Genomic DNA, 21,873 nt, shown 5'->3' on the forward strand with positions numbered 1-21,873 from the left:
ACCTAGAAATATATCAGCCAAATGCAATGGTGGCTCTTATATAGATCCTGACCTGAACAAACCAAGTATAAAAAGATATTTTTGAGATAACTGGGGAAAATGTTTTCAAATACTTTTTGCCTCTAACTCTACCACTATATTTTCTAACAGTTTCATTGAGGTAGAACTGACATACAATGAATTGCACATATTTAAAGTGTACAACTTCAACAAAATTTTTTCTTTTTGTCTTTTGTCTTTTTAGGGCTGCACCTGCGGCATATGGAGGTTCCCAGGCTAGGGGTCTAATCAGAGCTGTAGCTGCCGGCCTACGCCACAGCCACAGCAATGCAGGATCCAAACCGCGTCTGTGACCTACACTGCAGCTCACGGCAACACCAGATCCTTAACCCACTGAGCGAGGCCAGGGATCCAACCTGCAACCTCATGCTTCCTAGTTGGATTTGTTTCTGCTGCGCAATGACAGGAACTCCCAACTTAAAAATTTTGACATATGGTATACGTGAAATCAGCACAACCAAAATAATGAACTCATCCATCACCCCCAAAAGTTTGATGCCCTTTATAATTCTTTCCCCCAGTTTCCTCCCCTCTACCTCCAGTCCAAAACTGGAGAAATTTAAACACATATTAAGTATTAAATAACATTAAGTAATTATGAGTCTGATGTGACAATGGTACTATGGCTTTATTTTGTTCAGTCTTTATATATTAGAGACATCTCTGAAGTATTTATAGGTGAAATATTATGATGTATGGAATCTGTTTTAAAATACTCTGGGGGAAAAGTGGCAGGAAGATAGATGAAACAAGATAGTCAAAATGTTCATAATTGTTGAAGCTGATTGACAAGCACGTTAAGTTCATTATACTATTCTATTATTGTGTGTGCTTGAAAAGTTCCATTACAATTTTTTTAAACACAAAAGGCAAACAATATACTCTCTGATGGCAAAAGAAAACCTTGAGCTATGAACCATTCACAGATTTGACGTTATGAGACACCTCTCATCTCTGTCATTTTATCATTATATCTGGTTTTACCTTGAAAGGTACCCTCCCCACCCACCACGACACACCCACACCAAGCAGGGCAGGTTTTCTCAGCAGTGTTAGGCACAGAGATTGTGTGCACAATCCTTTAGTCTGGGCCTCAAGCACCCTTTAGACTCGGGTGGCAACTTCTTGGCAGCCCCCCAAAATTTCTTACTTCACCAGAATTTTGCTCACAAAAAATTTCCTGAGTATCTTTTTTTTTTAGGGACACAAAGCCACTTTAGTCAACCTGTTGAAATTTTTTCTCTTTCTGAAACTTCCTCTTTAGTGGGAAAGAAAATCTCTTAATTTTTTTGGGGGGGGGCAATTCTTCCTCCTCACTAACTCTGATCATCCAGGTGGCAAGGAGCTCATCCTATACCTTTTTTTTTTTTCTTTTTAGGGCCGCACTTGCGCATATGGAAGTTTCCAGGCTATGGGTCAAATCAGAGCTGTAGCTGTCAGCCACAGTCACAGCCACAGCAATGCAGGATCCGAACCGCATCTGTGACCTACACCACAGCTCACAGCAATGCCAGATCCTTAACCCACTGAGCAAGGCCAGGGATCGAACCTGCATTCTCATGGATATAAGTCGGGTTTGTTACTGCTAAGCCACAATGGGAACTCTAAACTTTGAATTTCACTGTAGTCACAGCAAAAATTATATTTTAAAAAAATTCAGGAGTTCCCACTGTGACAAAATGGTATTGGGGCATCTCTGCAGTGCTGGGATGCAGGTTTGATCTCTGGCCCAGCACAGTGGGTTAAGGACCTGGCACTGTCACAACTGTGGCATAAGTCACAGATCTGATCCCTGGCCTGGAGAACTCCATATGTTTGGGGAGGCCAAAAGAGAAAAAATAGGAGTTCCCATTGTGGCTCAGTGGTTAACGAATCCGACTAAGAACCATGAGGTTGTGGGTTTGATCCCTGGGCCTTGCTCAGTGGGTTAAGGATCAGGCATTGCCATGAGCTGTGGTGTAGGTCGCAGACGCGGATTCGACCCCTAGCCTGGGAATCTCCATATGCCATGGAAGCGGCCCAAGAAATGGCAAAAAGACCAAAAAAAAAAAAAGCTCTCAATTTTCATGAAAAGATGTTCAACATCACTCATCATTAGAGAAATGCAAATCAAAACCACTATGAGGTACCACCTTACACCAGCCAGAATGGCCATCATCAAAAAGTCTACGAACAATAAGTGTTGGAGAGGGTGTGGAGAAAAAGGAACCCTATTACACTGCTGGTGGGATTGTAAATTGGTGCAACCACTGTGGAAAACAGTATGGAGATTCCTCAGAAAACTAAAAATAGAACTACCATTTGATCCAGCAATCCCACCTGGGCATCTATCCAGAGAAAACCACGACTCGCAAAGACACATGTACTCCAATGTTCGTTGCAGCACTATTTGCAATAGCCAAGACATGGAAACAACCTAAATGTCCATCAACAGAGGAGTGGATCAAGATGTGGTACACAGACACAATGGAATATCACTCAGTCATTAAAAGGAACAAAATACCAGCATTTTTAGCAGCATGGATGGACCTAGAAATTATCATGCTAAGTGTAGTAAGCCATACAATGAGACACCAATATCAAAAGCTTTCACTGACATGTGGAATCTGAAAAAAGGACAGACTGAACTTCTTTGCAGAACAGATGCTGACTCACAGACATTGAAAAACTTATGGTCTCCGGAGGAGACAGTTTGGGAGGTGGGGGGATATGCTTGGGTTATGGAATGGAAATCCTGTGAAATTGTATTGTTATAATCATTATACAACTACAGATGTGATAAATTCATTTGACTAATAAAAAATAAAATAAACAAAAAATGAAAGAGGAAAAAATAAGTTTAAATATTTCTGTTTCTCTGACTTCACTCAGATAAAAGTTACTCCTAGTCCATGGATGTCTGGCGAAGCAAAATCTGGCCACCCAGATACAATACAACATTCACAAGCATCAACCAACAGGTTGTTTTCCAGCTGAGACTCTGGAATGTATTTTCTCACAGAAACAATGCTACGAATAGCTCTTGGTCCAGTTAAAAAGCCTTTTGAGCGCATCATGTATCCTTGGTGTAGTACCAGAATACTAGTGCTAACACTACAGAAGCTAACTATCAGATGCATTCTTCTGAGAAAATTAATTCAGAGTTTCAACTTGAAATGCCAAGAACTGCTTTCCCAGCTGCAGCCCAGGCAGTGAAATTGGGAATCTCCCTCCTCCCACTTTGCCCACACGGCTGAAGAGGGCTTTCCACACACGGCCATTTGTATGGAAGACACATGTATACGTTAGGAAATGCCTGCAGAGGAAAAAAAGGAACAATTTCTGTGAATAGGAAATAAATCTGACTAGAATTTACAAATGGATCACCACGATTAGATGCCAGTGTTGGTGATTTCTGTGGCTGTTCTAACGAAAGGAAACCCAATCTTCCTGATGTCCTGTTTCTTAAAATGAGAGTAGCATATTTAATCCTGTACTCTCCCTGATAATACACCAAAGACATCTGTCAGGACAGAGGTCTATCATATTTTGCATGAATGTAGACACAACTTTTGGGCACTTCATTTCAAGAGAAAAGATAACAAATGTCCTAAGAGAAGGAGCCAAATACAAAGAGGTATTTGTTACATGCACAAAAAAGCAGAAAATTGGAAGCTACAAAGAAAACACAGAGGCACTTTAATTGAGAACAGGTTAAATAAATTATATAATATGCCATTGAGACTAAAAAAACTGGAGTTGCCATAGTGGCTCAATGGGTTAAGAATCCAACTAGTATCCATGAGGATGTGGCTTCGATCCCTGACCTCACTCAGTGTTGCCACAAGCTGTGGTGCAGGCCAGCAGCTGCAGCTCCAATTCAACCCCTCGCCCATAAGGGCGGCCTTAAAAAAAAAAAGGACTGAAAAACTATAGGTGCCCAATCTCTCTCCCCACCCAATTCCTTCCTCCCTCCTTCCCATATGCAATTAAGTGGATAAACAAGAAACTGGCAACACCACATGCACTGTGGTGGCAAACCGGGGGTGGGGATGGAAAAGACTCAGTCATCCATGTTTGTACTTTTGGAGGGAAAAATCACGTGTTACCCATTTTCACAAAGGATACAGCCCTGAGGAAACTGTTTCAATAATCTCAAAAATTCAGGCATCAGCAAGATGACTGAAGTACAGAGCTTATATGATTATGGTTTTATTAGAAAATAAGATTTAGGGACAGGCAATCTGATGGTATTTACGCATAGGGAGAACCTAAATAACTGTATTCCGGCAGCACCAATCATTGCAAAAGGAACCCCCTCACTTCTTTCTCTCAAGCTTAAGACCAGCAAAGTGCTTATTGCAGAGAGGCTGCATAGCAGAGCCTCAGTCAGTCAAGCGTCAGTCATCTGAAATTTCCTATCAGTCAAGGTACCAAGGTAATTTCTTACCCGGCTTCCCCAGGGGCCACTACTGAAAACTGTCAATAGAAGAGAATTCCGTTGGCAGACTCTCCCAACTCTCAAGAGATCTTTGTTTCTTCATGGGCAGCTCCTAACATTATTCCAGTTTACAGGGCAGCAGAACCTCTCTCTCAACACCCAACCAGCCTCTCTGAAGGATCATGAGAGTGAGAGTTGGGGATGTGTTTTGGGATCATGAAGGTAATCAATGGATGGACTTAGAAATGATCATGCTAAGTGAAGTCAGTCATACAGTGAGACACCAACATCAAATGCTTTCACTGACACATGGAATCTGAAAAAAGGACAGAATAAACTTCTTTGCAGAACAGACACTGACTCAACAGACATTGAAAAACTTAAGCTTTCCAAAGGAGACAGTTCGCGGGGGGGGGGGGGGGGGGGGGGGGGGGGGGAATGCGCTGGGGTTGTGGGATGGAAAGCCTATAGAATTGGATTGTGATGATCATTGTACAACTATAAATGTTTTAAATTCATTGAGTAATAAAAAAATTTAAAAAAAAGAAGGTAATCAGCTGGATGACGGAGGGAGGACCCCTCCCTCCTTACAATACCAAGTATAAAAGGGACACTGTAAGCCTCGGTTTCTCAAGTATTACACCTACTCCAAAGAGCGAGTCTGAGAGAGTCTGAAACAAGATGGACACGTAACTGCATTTGGAAAATGATTAACTCTAAACAAAGTACTGGGCGACCTGGCCATCTTGTCACTTGTTCCCGACAAGTGATTTCTGCTTCCACTGGGGTCTAGCTAGAGTCAGGCTGGCTAACTGAGCAGCTTACAGTAACTGGCTATCTGGTCTTGACTTTACTTGGATAGTTTCCGCTAATCAGGCATTCATACCAAAATAGTCTTAAAGAAGAAATCAGAGGATATTTTGATACTAAAAATGAGAAAAATCATTATCTTTCCAAAACAAATTAAAGGGTTTTATTATTTATCACCTATTTTTCTTAAGTCTTTAAAAATTGTGTTTAATAGCAACACAGTGCAAGGATAGTCAAAGTCCAATTAAGATGTTAAAAACAAACCCAGAGCACCATAAAATGCCACTGAATTCAAGAAGCAGAATCAGTCTCAGCTTACACTCTCCAGCGGGGGTATGCTCATTGAATACTTACAGGTCCAACAGAATGTGCTGCGTGGCAAAAATATAAAAGGGGCCTTCTTTCAAATAAGGCATAGAAGGCATTTCAAAGACGTGAACTGTGCATGAACCCTCATCTCTCGTGTAAGAATAAAGCAGAAGTACTTCTGGGAACTCAACTATAGTGAGTTGGCACAAGAGAATAGAAGGCCAGTGCACACCCAGGCAACGGCCTTCATGTAGTGTAAATCCCCCAAGTCCCAGCCACCTCTTTTCCTGTTTTAAAGATACTAGCCTCCTGGCCTGCCAATGAGCCCCACCATTTGGCTTAAGGTACTGACACCCCCATTAAAGGCAAATATAGAATCTTATAAGGGAACCACATAAAGCCAATCAACTGCTAATAATTAAGAGCAGATTATTTTACCATGGTGGGAAGGAAACCAGGGTGCTAAGAGACAGGATACCGCACAGCTAAATGCAGTGAGGAAGAAACTACAGAGGGAAAGAAAAGTATGAATTCCTGCCTGAGACCCTGTAGAAGGAAGACTTTAGCCTTAAGGGATATCGGACATCAAGAAGGGAGGTCCCTAAAGAACAATATGAGAACAAAAAATAAATCTCACTGACTTCATCATTTTCTTGCATCCTTCCCATGTTGCCTGTAGTAATTGTGCAGAATGTTGTCCATACCCATCAAGCTATGGTATCGGTGAGGTATAATGAAACAGGTATATATGTGATTCATTAAGTATAACCTTTAATATATACAAGTAACTAAAAAAGTAATTTTAGGAGTTCCCATTATGGCGCAGTGGAAACCAATTTGACTTGTACCCAAGAGGATGCAGGTTCCATCCCTGGCCTCGCTCAGTGGGTTAAGGATCTGGCATTGCCATGAGTTGTGGTGTAGGTCGCAGATGTGGCCCGGATCTGCAGTTGCCGTGGCTGTAGGCCAGTGGTTGCAGCTCTAATTCAACCCCTAGCCTGAGAATGTCCACGTGCCACAGGTGCAACTGTAAAAAAAAAAAAAAAAAAAAAAGAAAGAAAGAAATAGGATACAATTAAAAGACTCATTTTCTTTCTTTCTTTCCTTTTCTTTTTTCTTTTTTCTTTCCTTTTTTTTGTCTTTTTTTGTCTTTTTAGGGCTGCACTTGAGGCATACAGAGGTTCCCAGGCTAGGGGTCCAATCAGAGCTGCAGCTGCTGGCCTATTCCACAGCCACAGCAATGTTACATCTGAGCTGCATCTGTGACTTAACACCACAGCTCATGGCAATGCTAGATCCTTAACTCACTGAGCAAGGCCAGGGATGGAACCTGCGTCCTCATGGATACTAGTCAGATTCGTTTCCACTGAGCCACAATGGGAACTCCAAGAGTCATACTTTCTGATTTCAAAACCTATGGCAAAACTACAGTTATCAAAACAGTATGATACTGCATAAAGACAGATAAATAGACCTATGGAATAGAGCAGAGAGCCCCAAAACGAACTCTTGTGTATATGTCAAATGAATTTCAACAAGGGTTCTAAGACTACTCAGTGGAAAAAGAACTGTCTGTTCAACGAGGAGTTCCTGCTGTGGTACAGTGGGTTAAGAATCTGACTGCAGTGGCCCAGGTCACGGTAAAGGGATAGGTTTGATCCCCCACCTGGAACAGTGGGTTATGGGATCTTGATTCATTCCCTAGCCCAGGAACTTCCATATGCTCTGAGTATGGCCATAAAACAACAACAACCACAAATGGTGTTGAGAAAACTGATATCCAAATGCAAAGGAATGAAGCGGGACCCTTATCTAACACCATATACAAAAATTAACTCAAAATGGATTAAAGACCTAACCATAAGACCTAAAATCATACAACTCCTAGAAGAAAACACAGAGGAAAATCTTCATGACATTGGATTTGGCAATGATTTCTTGGATATTATACCAAAATCACAGGCAACAAAAGCAAAAATAGAAAAGTAAGACTACATCAAACTTGAAAACTTTTGTGCATCAAAGGACACAATCAACAGAGTGAAAAAGCAAGGTAAAAAGTAGGAAAAAATATTTTCAAATCATGTATCTCATCAGAAGTTAAGGTCCAGAATACATAAAGAACTCCTACAACTCAACAACAACAACAAAAATCAAATAACTCAATTTAGGAGTTCCCTGGTGGCATAGTGGGTTAAAGATCCCGTGTTGTCACTGCAGTGGCTTGGGTCACTGCTGTGGTTTGGGTTTGATCCCTGGCCTGGGAACCTCTATATGCCAAGGGCATGGCCAAAAAAAAAAAAGGCAAATAAATGAAAAACCAAATAACCCAATTTAGAAATGGGCAAAGGACCTGAAGAGACATTTCTCCAAAGATGATATACAAATGGCCAAGAAACATTGAAAAGATACTAATCATCAGAGAAAGCTCATCAATGGATGACCAGATAAATAAACAAGCGTGTACATTTACACAATGGGGTATTACTCAGCCTTCAAAAGGAAGGCTAAAAGGACACGTGCTATAGCACGGATGAACCTTAAGGACAGTATGCTAAGTGAAATATCCCAGTCACAAAAAAAAGACTAATACTGTATGATTCCACTTACATGAGATATCTAAAAGAGTCAAATTTGCAAAACAGAAAGTATAATGGTAGTTACCCGGAGCTAGGGAGAGAGGTGTAGAGGTTTAGACTTGCAAGATGAAAAAGTTCTGTAGATGTGCTTCACAACAATGTGAATATACTTAACACTACTGAATTGTACACTTAAAAATTGTTAAAAAGATAATTTTGGTTTCTTACCACATTTTTACCAAAACTGAACTGCTGAGATGCTAATTTTATCTTTTTCCTTTTTTTTTAAAGAAAAAGTATTAAAACATTTGTTTAACACAGCTGAGACCTGTGACCTTAGAGTTTGTGATCTCATGTGGAAGATGGGAGAAATAAACACGGAGCACCTGAATAGGTAAGGGCACTTATTACAGGCTGCCAAAGCAAACACACTAAAAGCTTTACTAAGAAGCAAGGTAAACTACAGTTCAACTAATACTTTCCTGACCATACTTTCAACTGATGTGACTGATGCAATCATTTTGGAGTCCATCCTAACCCAAGGTAATTTCTCCTAACCCAAGCGGGATCTAAACCCACCTGTCCAGATGAATGTATTCACTAACTACTCTTCAGGCCAATAATTTCACTGGCCAGGGAATGGGTTCTGTCTGTCTTGTTTTGGGGAAACACTGTTCTTTGTTAAGAGATTATATCTCTTCAATGTTCTTGGTGTTAAGTGCCTTTTCTCTTAGGGTGTTGATAATAGATGTTAGTTTAGGTTGGCGCACATTTGCATGCAAGTGTGTATTTTCGAGATCCATGAAATTAAAAAAACCTGGGAATCACTGTTTCAGCTAAAGTCCTCTTAGACGAAAGCCTTGGAGAGCTTTTGAACCTTATGAATCTATCATTCTAAAGGTCACAATCCTCTAGAGAGGGTTGTCATGGTAATTGCCAACACTGGCACTGGGCTCTTGGCTATGGTTTTCTTTTGCATAGCATTATTTTCTTATTAAAAGTATGTTTATTATTTCACTTCCTGCTTCCTACAACTTTGTAAAGTAGTTATGGTACATATTTTTAACGTGTCATTTACAAATAAACTGAGAGGCAGTATAGGTTAGCAATTAAAAGTTCAAGCCAAGCTCTTTGGGCTGGAATTCTGGCTTTGTCTTTATTAGTTATATATGGCTTTGGGAAAATAATCTCTCTGGTTTCAGTTGCCTTATCTGTAATATGGGAACAGTAATAGTTTCTACCTCATAAGGTTGTGAGAATTAAATGAGTTAATGTGTATAAAATGCTTAGAGCAATGCTCCAGATCACAAACTGACACTGCCAACAAAGTTAGGACTCTGACTAGCTTGCTCTCTGCTGAGATCCTTCTACTTGACCCACACATACTGCCCTTCCCACTGGTCAGATTTATAAAGGTAATGTATGGGTATTTGGGGGCAAATAATTGAAAGTGAGCAGGGCCCTGTGGGGCTCCTGGGCACACAAGCCTTTCTCTGTTCCCAATTTCTTTCTTTCTCTTTTTCTTTCTTTCTTTCCTTCTTTCTTTCTTTCTTTTTTTGTCTTTTTAGGGCTGCACCCATGGCATATGGAGGTTCTCTGCCTAGGGGTTGAATCAGAGCTACAGCTGCTGGCCTACACCACAACCACAGCAGTGCCAGACCCAAGCTGTGTCTGTGACCTACACCACAGCTCAAGGCAACGCCAGATCCTTAACCCACTGAGTGAGAACAGGGATCGAACCTGTGTCCTCGGGAATACTAGTTAGATTTGTTTCCGCTGAGACACGACTGGAACTCTTCCCCCCCTTCCCACCCCCCTCTTCTTGTTCTTAGGGAATAAGCTTCAGCTTTTACCTTCCCTGAGTTCCAAAGGTCAGGTTCAAACAGCTGCTAATCAGGGAAGAGAGGAGCAGTCAAGAGACAATGGTGCTGGAGTCCTGTTAAGTGGCTCGGCGGCGGTAACAAACCCGACTAGTATCTGTGAGGATGGCGGTTAGAACCCTGGCCTCGTTCAGTGGGTTAAGAATCCCATGTTTCTGTGGCTGTGGAATAGGCCACAGCTACAGTTCCGATTTGACCCCTAGTCTGGGAACTTCCACATGCTGCGTTAAGAGACAACCGTGCAGCCTTGGTGCAGGGCCCTGGTCCCTCCTTAAGGAATATACATATTGAGCTCTTCGCCAAACTAAAACTCTCTACAAATGGAAGATGTTAACTACTTGACAGAGCATTCTTCATTCCAGAAAGAAGGAGGACCACCAGAACTAGTCCTGGGGCCACTAAACAGCAGCTTTGAGAAACTGCAAGCTTATCTCTACCCTGATCTTTCTCTGTGGCCCTATTTTCCACTCCTAAACTATAAAACCACCTCCTAATCTCTCCCAAGGGGGGCAGTCTTTAAGGCATTAGCCTGCTGTGACCCTCCTTTGCATGGCAAAGCAATAAAAGCTCTTTTTCTTCATCCCAAACTCTGTCTCTGCCTTTTTATTCGGTACCGTACCAGTGGACAGAGGCCAAGTTTTGGCAATTTTATTACTCTGGGCTCTTTTCAATCACCTTAGGTTAGGTTCTTGGACCCAGTTCAACATGTGTGCCTGTGGAGGCTTCCTCACACCAACAAGCAATTCTCCTCGGACACCAACAGGGTGTCTGAGAATCCAACGCATTTCTAGTACTATCTACCCAGAGATTGAATTAGATTCCACAGGTAAAGGGGCTCAGTCCCACAAAACCATCATGACTTCTGACACCAATCTCAAGCCCTGTCAGTTTGTTACCTGTGCTTCTGACCAACTGGCTATAAATTAGAGCTTCCCATGACTCCCTCTTTGGGCTTGATTAATTTGCTAGAATGGTTCACAGAACTCAGGAAAACTTGTCTACTCATTAGATAACCAATTTTATCACAAAGGATATGAATCAATAGCCAGAGCAAGAGATACATAGGGTGAAGTCTCCAACAAGGGACTTCTGTCCCTGTGGAACGTGGAGCCCAGCACAGCGGCACATGGAAGCATTCCAGTTTCCCAATGTGGGAGCTCTCTGAACCCCATACTTTTGGGTTTTTATGGAGCCTTCATTACATTGGCATGATTGATTAAATCATTGACCACTGGGGACTGATTCACCCTCCACTCCCTCCCCACCCCAGAGCCAAGGGGTGAAACTGAAAGTTCCCGCCCTCCGATCACAGGGTTAGCTCCATTAGCAGCCAGTCCCCAAGCTTGGGTGCTTTCCAAAAGTCACCTCATTAACAAAAGACACCTTTAGCACTCAACACTGAGGAAATTCCTTGGGTTTGGGGAACTGTGAAGCAGGAACTGCAGACAAAGACCAAATATATAGGAGAAATATATACTTGGTCATCTGAATGACCAAGTATGTATTTTTTATAAATCACAATATTGAACATCTCTTCAAGTAGAATCCAATGGTTTAGTCCCTCACAATCTGATCCTGCCATTCTAATGCTGCAGTTTTGTTTATAATTTAAAACTACCTTCTTTCAGGCAGAGCCTCCTGGCCTGCCCACTTGACTCTCTCACAAGTGTCCTATCTTAATAAATCTATGTCTTGCCTATCACTTTGTCTCTTGCTGAATTCCTTCTGCATGGAGGCATGAAGAACCTGAACTTCAGTAAGTCCAGGTTGAGTGATTCTAATTTAAAACTGTGGGTTCAAGTTCCAATCTGGGTTCTGGCTGGGTTCAGGCCATAATGCTGTCAGTTTCAGCTGGCAGACCACGAAGGGACAGTGATAAGGCAAGAAAACGTTAAGAGTTAGGTTTTTGTCCTAGAACAGCAGCTCCAGGACGAACTCCTAATCTCTCCACTCTTCTGCTTGATTTTGAGGTTTTCTATGTGCTTCCCTGCTCTATTCCTTTCTTTCTCCTATTAACCCCAGAGGACCTGTGTGACCACCAAGGTGCACTTTTTATTGCCCCAGCCCTTGCAGGTGCTAATGCTTCATGCCCAGCTTGCAGCCAGACCAACTCCCACCTATTGTGGACACTGTTGGGGACACCTTCTGTCAGCAGCTTCTCGGGTACTAATACCTGGTTAGGAGACTACCTTGGAAGGGATAACATCTAAAATACAAAGGAGACACTGGTGCCAAGGGAGAGCCCGGCCTCACTGGTATTCAAGACCCGTGGCCCTGCTGGAGAAGAAGGAAAGTGAGGAGCCCAAGGTGAACCCGGACCCGCTGGCCTGTGTAGCTGGACCCTGGGCAAGCGTGTAGACCTGGTGCTACTGGAGAGCAAGGTGTTCCCAGACCCCCAGGCACTGTTGGTCCTGCTGGCAAAGATGGAGAAGGTGGAGCTCAGTGACCCCCATGACTTGCTAGCCCCACTGCAGGCAAACCCGGTGAACAGGGTGTTCCTGGAGACCTTGGAGCTCCCGGCTCCTCTGGAACAAGAGGTGGGAGAGGTTTCCCTGGAGAACATGGTGTCCTACTGGTCCCAGTGGAACTCGTGGTGCCCCTTGTGACCGTCGTGAGCCTGGCCCCCCTGGTGCTGATGGCCAACCTAGTGCTAAAGGCAAACATGGTGATGTTGGTGCTAACAGCAATGCTGGTCCCCCTGGCCCTGCTGGATCTACTGGACCCCCTGGCCCCACTGGTAACACTGTGCTCCTGGAACCCAAAGGTGCTCACAGAAGCGCTGGTCCTCTTGATGCTACTGTTTCACCATACGCTGTTTAATCTCTAAGGTGGCTGGGAAAATAAAGTTAACCAGAACAACACTGACTTACAGCTCTCCCAAAAGAAAAGGGACAGTCAGCCAGCTGTTTTATGCCATCTCTAGGCAGGCCTACGCCCTATCTCAGCAAGAAGTAGTTACTAATCACTCAGTATCCCCTTTAAGCATAAAGGAGTAAAACACCTGGAGGGGAATGATAAGGATGGAGTAGGCACAGGTAGTTGCAGAAGTCCCAATAAGGGACCACAGATAGAGAGGAAAACCTAGGGGACTTTGGGACACCACCGTAAGTTAACAGCTGCTTAATAAAGTCATCAGAAAGAGGCAAGGTTGCTTGACTAGTGGAGGTGTCAGCGGTGCCTCAGGTCATTGGGTGGGGAATGGGGTGAGGCCTGCATTCAGATTCAGACCAAGGGCAGGAGTTTGAGGCTGGCCCTTCTATTGATTTGAATAAGGACCATGACCAGATACTAAGGAGGAGCTACTTTTCCGACCCCTACTCCCCTCGGGTGATAAAACTGGAGCCCACCTGATCCTCTGGGCAGAACGTCCTTACCTGCCTGCTTGCATCTCTCACTAGCATCCTATCTTAATCTATTTCTAGCCTATCTAAATAAATAAATAAATAAATAAATAAATAAATAAATAAATAAAACTACCTTCTTTCAGATGTTAAATGTTCACACAATCCAAAACTTGACACTTAAGGTTTAAGGACTTGTAATATTAATAAGCTCCACTACTTTCAGCAGCCTCTCTCTCAAACGTGCTTTCTGAGATGCTCTGCTTTGCATTCCCAAGTAGCTGCTGTGTGATGAGCTGAACCGAGATAACTCAAGCAGAATAGGAAAAAGGAACACTTTGAAGACACACTAAAGCAAAACTTCAAATGATACAGCTCCACTGGGGACTTGGAGAAATCACAGCAGCAGATAAACCCAGGGAGCATCGATGAGCACCTGGAGCATTCCTTTCTGAAGAGAGGACGGCAGGTGCACACCGAGCCAAACTCAGCACATGGAGTCTGCAGCTGCAAATCACAAGCCAGTGTGGGCAGCTGGTAGGGACCCGCTGGCTAGATAGTAATTACTGGTCAGTGGCTGTCATCTTCATCTATAGCTCATTACATCTGTATTCCTCAACTGGTTATTTATCTCAGTGCTAAAGTGACAGTTAGCCTCAAGGCATGTTTATGCATCTGCCTAAAAAATAAAAATAGAAGGAATCATACACTAGGGCTTAATAAAATTTGTACTGAGACCTATGATAGATTATCTTTTCTCAGTTCTTTTTGTACCTTACTATAGAAAAGGCCCCTAAAATCTGAGAGCAAAGTTAGACACATTTTCTGAAGTCTGAAAGTGGGAGTTGGTCTTTTTGTTTGTTAGCTTTTACCCTGAGTAGCCACTCCCTCCACAGGGCCACGTGCTTCCAAACAGACCTCAGCACTAGCCCCAGAGGTGGGTCCTATGAGGCGAGGTTGCAGTCAGCTTGTGCACGGCAATCCCTGGCAATGGTTCCCAGTCCTATGGAAAATCCTTAACTCCACAGACATTTTTAGGATGAGGTTCAAGGAGGCTTTTAAGTTTAAAAAAAAAAAAGTAGTTTGGTTTATGGAAAAATATTCAGTAATTCTACAGATGTTAATAGAATGTGGTAAAATCATGCAGAGGTATACAAAGGTCAGAAGTGTGAGAAATGCTATTCTACAGAAGAGAAGCCACTTTATGTTTAAAGCTCCTTCTGTAGAGTTTTATTTTTATAATAGCATTGTTATTTCTTTTTTTTTTTTTTTTTTGCTATTTCTTTGGGCCGCTCCCGCAGCATATGGAGGTTCCCAGGCTAGGGGTCGAATCGGAGCTGTAGCCACTGTCCTACGCCAGAGCCACAGCAACGCGGGATCCGAGCCGCGTCTGCAACCTACACCACAGCTCACGGCAACGCCGGATCCTTAACCCACTGAGCAAGGGCAGGGATCGAACCTCATGGTTCCTAGTTGGATTCGTTAACCACTGCGCCACGACGGGAACTCCAGCATTGTTATTTCTAATTAAACTACATACGAACCTGTTTATATTATTTGTTTTATTAAGTGACCTTGTAGTTGTGTCCCTCTGGCTATTACAGCCTATAGAACATTGGGAAAGAACAAGGAAGGTCATTCAGGGACCTGTAAACAAAGCTTTTCAAGGGAGGTTGCGTCTGAGGGAATCCAGAAGAACAGAAGGTATAAGAGAGTGACACCCACAGATCAGGCAGCATATGAAGAAGAGTGGATTCTGAAGTTACCTTCCTCCTTTAGAAGCTCACCGAGGCAGAGATGGAGGCCAGCAAGGGGCTGTTGCTCCTGGCCCAGCTTTGGGGCCCAGGCCTCCCAGCTGGGAACCCTGCCCCTGAGCCTGCTTGGCTAACACCCCTGGCTGCCGGGGTGTCTGAGCAAATCCATGGGCACTGGCAAGGGCCACGATGACAGATGACGGCAAGGAGCGGCACAATCTACTGCAGCTCCTTCACAGCTTGATTGTACATTAATCCACATTAAGCCAAGCCCCTAACAACTGGTCTTCCAAATTATGAATGGACTCTCCTGATACCACATCCTCCTTCAGTAGTGCTTTACTGGACAAGGTCCCGCTAAGTATATTAGAAAATCTACTCAACTTCATCACACTCTGACATCTGAGGCTGGGGAAAGGGATGGAACTGTCCAGGTTATCCTCAAGTTTACACATGGTGAAAAGCTCCCAGATGAAGCTGCTTCTTAGCAAATATTCTCCCAGGAAAATCTAGAAGATAATGATGTCTCAGACATCTTTTAAAATTATTAGCAATATAGGCAGAAGAAAACCTTGGTATGGTTATTATCTTTACTTTAGTGACAGCTGTGCAAGAAAAATTAAATGAAATGGCAGATCAAATAAAAACTCTAAAAGAAGAGAAGAAACAAAAAGGAACAGAAGTAGCTGAAAAGCAATTATGTCATGGCAGTCCTGTTACAATAGAGAATTACTCAAGTTGGAAGGCCAAGTTCAATGCAGAAATCTTGCAAATTAAAAAGATTAAAATAATCTTTAGAGACAATTTTGGGTCATTCACATTGTGCACATCAGTTCCCTGTTCCATTAATATTCTAATGGTATTCCCAATCATCTGCATTTGGAAATGGCTAGAGTTAGTGAGTGATACAAAAGACAGCTAGCTGCTGAGCAGAAGTCTGATGGCCGCATTCGTTAACCTTCCAGTCATTATTAAGTGACTCGATCTAATGAGCCAAGTAATCTCTTTCTGTATAAAAGTCTATTAAACAAATTACGGGGTCTTGGGAGCAACTCACCAAGCAATGAAAATCTCACACATATATCAACATTTTTCTTCAAAGAATAAAAAACAATTGGAATAAATTTAACATCACTTGGTATTGGATTTTTTTGGCTGTACCTTTGGCATGTGGAAATTTCCAGGTCAGGGATCAAACCTGTCCCACAGCAGGGACTAGAGCCACTGTGGTGACAATACCAGATGCTTAACCAGCTGCACCACAGGAGGACTTGAATTTTTATTTATTTATTTATTTTTATTTTTGTCTTTTTGCCTTTTCTAGGGCTGCTCCCTCAGCATATGGAGGTTCCCAGGCTAGGGGTCTAATTGGAGCTGTAACTCCTGGCCTACACCACAGCCACAGCCATAGCAACGTGGGATCCGAGCCATGTCTGCAACCTACACCACAGCTCACAGCAATGCCAGATTCTTAACCCACTTAGCAAGGCCAGGGATCGAACCTGCAACCTCATGGTTCCTAGTCAGATTCGTTAACCACTGCACCATGATGGGAACTCCTGAATTTGTTTTTTAAACTTAAATGTCTTGACAAAAGCTGTGCTAACTTAGAAAACAAAAGAAGATTAAAACAACCACAACAAGGGTAACTGGAAAGGCCCACCTTTATTGCTACACTGGGGTTCCAGATAAGATTTGAAAACTCCCAAACCATTTGGTGCCCTTTAATTTATTATTTATTTTTATTTATTTATTTTTGCTGAGCTCCCAGCATGCAGAAGTTCCTGGCCCAGGGATCAAACCCGCACCACAGCTGTAACCAGAGACAAAGCCAGATCTTTAATTTGCTGAGTCCCAAGGGAGCTCCTGGTATCCTTTTAAAATCAATCAGTCAATCAATCAATCAAAAACTGCTGAGCAGTTCCCATTCTATCCTTAGCACTTAGCCAGGGAGAAACAGTAGTCCGTGTTCACCGTCCTCAGTGGCTATGCTACGGTGAACACTGAGACTCCTCTGAAGAGGGAGCTGTGGCTTCAACAAAAGACTCAAAGGCTGGAATGGAAGCTCCAGGAGGGTACAGGTTCCTTTGCTTTTATTTTGTTCACTGAATTATTTCCAGCCCCAGCCCCTAGACCAGAACGTGGTAGGCGCTTAATACTGAAAAATAAAAGGTGGTCCTGAAAGGTCTTTTTGGTCCTCCCCAAGTTGGGAGCAACCAACAGAAAGTGTATTCTAAATCTGATACCTATCAGTGAGGTCACTGGCAAGGCTGGATGTGTTCCTCCTTAAAACCAAACCATCTTTTCTCCTTTAAGCCTAGATTTCCACATAGCCTTATGATCTGGAACATACCCTCTAGACAGAAATTCACTTTTCTGGACTGGGAAACACAGCTGCCATTCATCAGGATGTCACTGGAACCCACACGGAGGTGTTGTGTGGCAGGTACAGGCCACCAGTCACTAGAGAAGCACCATAACTTTCCACCCCACATCAGGGTCACTGTGATGTTCTAACGCAGAAATAAACCTCAGTGATTCTCACTGTACAGCTGGTGAGAAGAGTAGCCGTATTTTACATTTTTGCAAATTTTTTTATTTTTTTTGCTTTTTAGGGCCACACCCATGGCATATGGAGGTTCCCAGGCTAGGGGTCAAATCTGAGCTGTAGCCACTGGCCTGCACCAGAGCCACAGCAACGTCAGATTCTTAATCAACTGAGCAAGGCGAGGGATCGAACCCGCAACCTCATGGTTCCTAGTCAGATTCGTTTCCACTGAGCCATGATGGGAACTCCAATTTTTGCAAATCTTTTTAATGTCTGGAATATGGAAGACAGCTGGATTCTGCTGCTTCTATATTCAGCTGGTTGCACATCATGTAGTCTATGGAAACTCCACTGCATAATGAGGCGCAAGTAAGTATGGTTAAGAACATAGATTTGACTCCTGAAAGAATCTCAGGGGCTCCTAGGCTTCCTTTAAGATATTGCTGTAAAAGATAGGTACACTAAAAGACATAACTGTGGTGAACATTTAGAAGGGATTCTCAAACAAGAAATGGAGTTTAAAAAGACAGAGAAGGAGTTCCCGTCGTGGCGCAGTGGTTAACTTGAATTCGACTAGGAACCATGAGGTTGCAGGTTCGATCCCTGCCCTTGCTCAGTGGGTTGACAATCCGGCGTTGCCATGAGCTGTGGTGTAGGTCGCAGACGCGGCTCAGATCCTGCATTGCTGTGGTTCTGGCGTAGGCCAGTGGCTATAGCTCCGATTAGACCCCTAGCCTGGGAATCTCCATATGCTGAGAAAGCGGCTCTAGAGAAGGCAAAAAGACCAAAAATAAATAAATAAATAAATAAATAAAAAGACAGAGAAGAGAGTGGAAATCATCAGTGACTAGGTGTAGGCACACTTTACAGGAAAGCCAAGACATTTATCAGTGTACTTATTACTTTAAATCATACTTGCTCTTTGTACTTTACCATATTTCAACAGGAAATAAACTGCTTTTTGAGGAAAAGCCCATGTTTCTCTCTGACAAGACAAACCCCAGAACAAAAACCACATACTATAACTCCCTCCAGTTCCAATATAAATGTCAATTGTTAATGTACATTTACTTTTTAGACTATCACTTATAAGTGACATTCTAATTATAAGAACCATAAGTCACCCTTTTCCTGCCTTTTCTTCTTATGCACAACTTCCTGCTGACTGTCATTCAAATATTTAATAGGACAAACGAGTGATTTCCAATTACCAATCAGTTCCAAACTGCTGCACAGTTCAATCTTTCTGGCTGCATGTTTCTGCAAATAGCAACTAAAAGGCAATCTACAAATAAACTCACTCCTAAACATGTACTGTGGGGTTAATAGATGCAAACTATTGTCTTTGGAATGGATAAGCATTGAGATCCTGCTGTACAGCACTGGGAACTATATCTAGTCACTTATGATGGAGCATGATAATGTGAGAAAAAAGAATGTATGTATGTATGTGTGACTGGGTCACCTTGCTGTACAGTAGAAAATTGACAGAACACTGTAAACCAGCTATAATGGAAAACAATAAAAATCATTAAATATAAAAAAAAAATGTACTGTTCCTTAGCTAGATTCAAGTGATTTATTTATTTTTTATTTTTATTTTTTGTTTGTCTTTTTGTGTTTTCTAGGGCTGCTCCCACGGCATGTGGAGATTCCCAGGCTAGGGGTTCAATCGGAGCTGTAGCCACCGGCCTACACAAGAGCCACAGCAACACAGGATCCGAGCCAAAACTGCGACCTACACCACAGCTCACAGCAATGCCGGATCCTTGACCCACTGAGCAAGGCCAGGGATTGAACCGCAACCCCATGGTTCCTAGTCGGATTCACTAACCACTGCGCCACAACAGGAACTCCGATTCAGGCGATTTCTTTTCTTTTTTGCTTTTTAGGGCTGTACCTGCGGCATATGCAAGTTCCCAGGCTAGGGGCAGAACTGGAGCTACAGCTGCCGGCCTACACCACAGCCACAGCAACACTGAATCCGAGCCGCATCTGTGACCTATACCACAGCTCATGGCAACACTGGATCCTTAACCCACTGACCTAGGCCAGGGATTGAACTCACATCCTCATGGATCCTAACAGGGTTTGTTAACCAATGAGCCACAAAGGGCACTCCCAGATTCAGGTGATTTCTATCTACCACAAGCAATTTGTAAAGAGGCAAAACAGAGGCAAAACAATTGTATTCATTTAAGTATGGTCAAGAAAAAACAATTATCTTTGAATCTCACATCACTATTTTTCCCAAACTTAAGAAGATAAATGGGAGTTCCCATTGTACAGCGGAAACAAATACAACTAGGAACCATGAGGTTGCAGGTTCAATCCCTGGCCTTGCTCATTGGGTTAAGGATCCAGCATTGTCGTGAGCTGTGGTGTAGGTCGCAGATGCAGCTTGGATCTGGTGTTGCTGTGGCTCTGGCGTAGGCTGGCGGCTACAGCTCCGATTCAACCCCTAGCCTGGGAACCTCCATATGTTGCAGGTGCAGCCCTAAAAAGACAAAAAATAAAAATAAAAAAGAAGATAAATGATTTCAAATGTTCCTCCCCATTAGTAAGCAGGAACAGATTAGTTATGGTGACTTTTTCAGAAGATACTTGTCTTTATTATCTCTCTCTCTCTCTTTTTTTTTTTTTTTCAGGAATTCCATGACAGGAATTCCTGAAGAGATGGCTGTTTTAGTGTCTTTCTTGTTCTTTTTTTTTTTTTTTAAGTATAGTTGATTTTCAAGTTTGTGACAATTTTTGCTGTAGAGCAAAGTGATTTAGTCATGCATATGTATACATCCTTTTTTAAAATAATATTTTACATCATGGTCTATCCCAGGAGATTGGATATAGTTCCCCGTATATATTTTTTCTCAAAATAGGTAATTGTCAACACAACCACACAAAGTCTATGCTGCATCAAAAGCAGTTCTTAGAGGGAAGTTCAGAGTGATACAGGCTATTTTCAAAAAATAAGAAAAATCTCAAATAAACAACTTAATCTACCACCTAAAAGAATTAGAAAAAGAACAACAGACAAAACCTAAAGTCCGCAGAAGGAAGGAAAGAATAAAGATCAGAGCGGAAATAAATAAAATGGAGATTTTTTTTTTTAAGTGGAAAAGATCAATAAAACCAAGTTTTTTGAAAGGGTAAAAAATATCAACAACCCTCTGACCAGGCTCACCAAGAAGAAAGGAGAGAAAACTCAAATAAATAAAATAAGAAAGGAAAGAGGAGAAATAACAAGCAATACCACTGAAATACAAAAAATCATAAGAAAATACTTTGGGAGTTCCCGTCGTGGCACAGTGGTTAACGAATCCGACTAGGAACCATGAGGTTGCGGGTTCGGTCCCTGCCCTTGCTCAGTGGGTTAACGATCCGGCATTGCTGTGAGCTGTGGTGTAGGTTGCAGACGCAGCTCGGATCCCGCATTGCTGTGGCTCTGGCGTAGGCCGGTGGCTACAGCTCCAATTCGACCCCTAGCCTGGGAACCTCCATATGCCAAGGAAGAGGCCCAAAGAAATAGCAAAAAGACAAAAAAAAAAAATACTTTGGACAATTATATACGAACAAACTGGACAACCTAGAAGAAACAGACAAGTCTCTGGAAACATAGAGCCCATCAAAACTGAAGCAAGATAAAAAAGATAATTTGAATAGACTGATCACTAGAAGTGAAACAGAATCTGTAATAATTAAAAAACAAAAACAAAAACAAAATCCCCACAAACAAAAGTCCAAGACCAGATGGCATCACTGGGGAATTCTACCAAACATACAAAGAAGAACGTACTGAATCCTTCTCAAATGCTTCAAAAAGACTAAAGAGGAGGGAACACTCTCAAGGTCATTCTGTGAAGCCACCATCACCCTTTCACCAAAACCAGACAAAGACAATACCAAAAAAGAAAATTATAGGACAGTATCTTTGATGAGTATATATGCACAAATTCTCAACAAAATATTAGGAAACCAAATCCAAAAATAAATTAAAAAGATCATACACCACAATCAAGTTGGATTTCCCAGAGTCACATGCATGGTTCAACATATGCAAAACAATTGGTGTGATATACCAGGTCAACAAAAAAAAAAAGACAAAAATCACATGACCATCTCAATAGATGCAGAAAAAGATTTGATAAAATCCAACATCCATTTATGATACAAAT

At 42.4% G+C, this 21,873-nt stretch overlaps 1 protein-coding gene and 1 pseudogene across 2 annotated transcripts in view; one reads left to right on the forward strand and one right to left on the reverse strand.

Moving 5' to 3' along the window:
- The window catches only part of USP49 (ubiquitin specific peptidase 49), a 69,643-nt gene that overhangs the window by 20,641 nt on the left and 27,129 nt on the right, over positions 1–21,873 (reverse strand). The window lies entirely within an intron of this gene.
- Positions 14,942–16,223, forward strand: LOC125134992 (RWD domain-containing protein 1-like; annotated as a pseudogene).

Source organism: Phacochoerus africanus, chromosome 9 (assembly GCF_016906955.1).
Source record: "Phacochoerus africanus isolate WHEZ1 chromosome 9, ROS_Pafr_v1, whole genome shotgun sequence".
Taxonomy (NCBI): domain Eukaryota; kingdom Metazoa; phylum Chordata; class Mammalia; order Artiodactyla; family Suidae; genus Phacochoerus; species Phacochoerus africanus.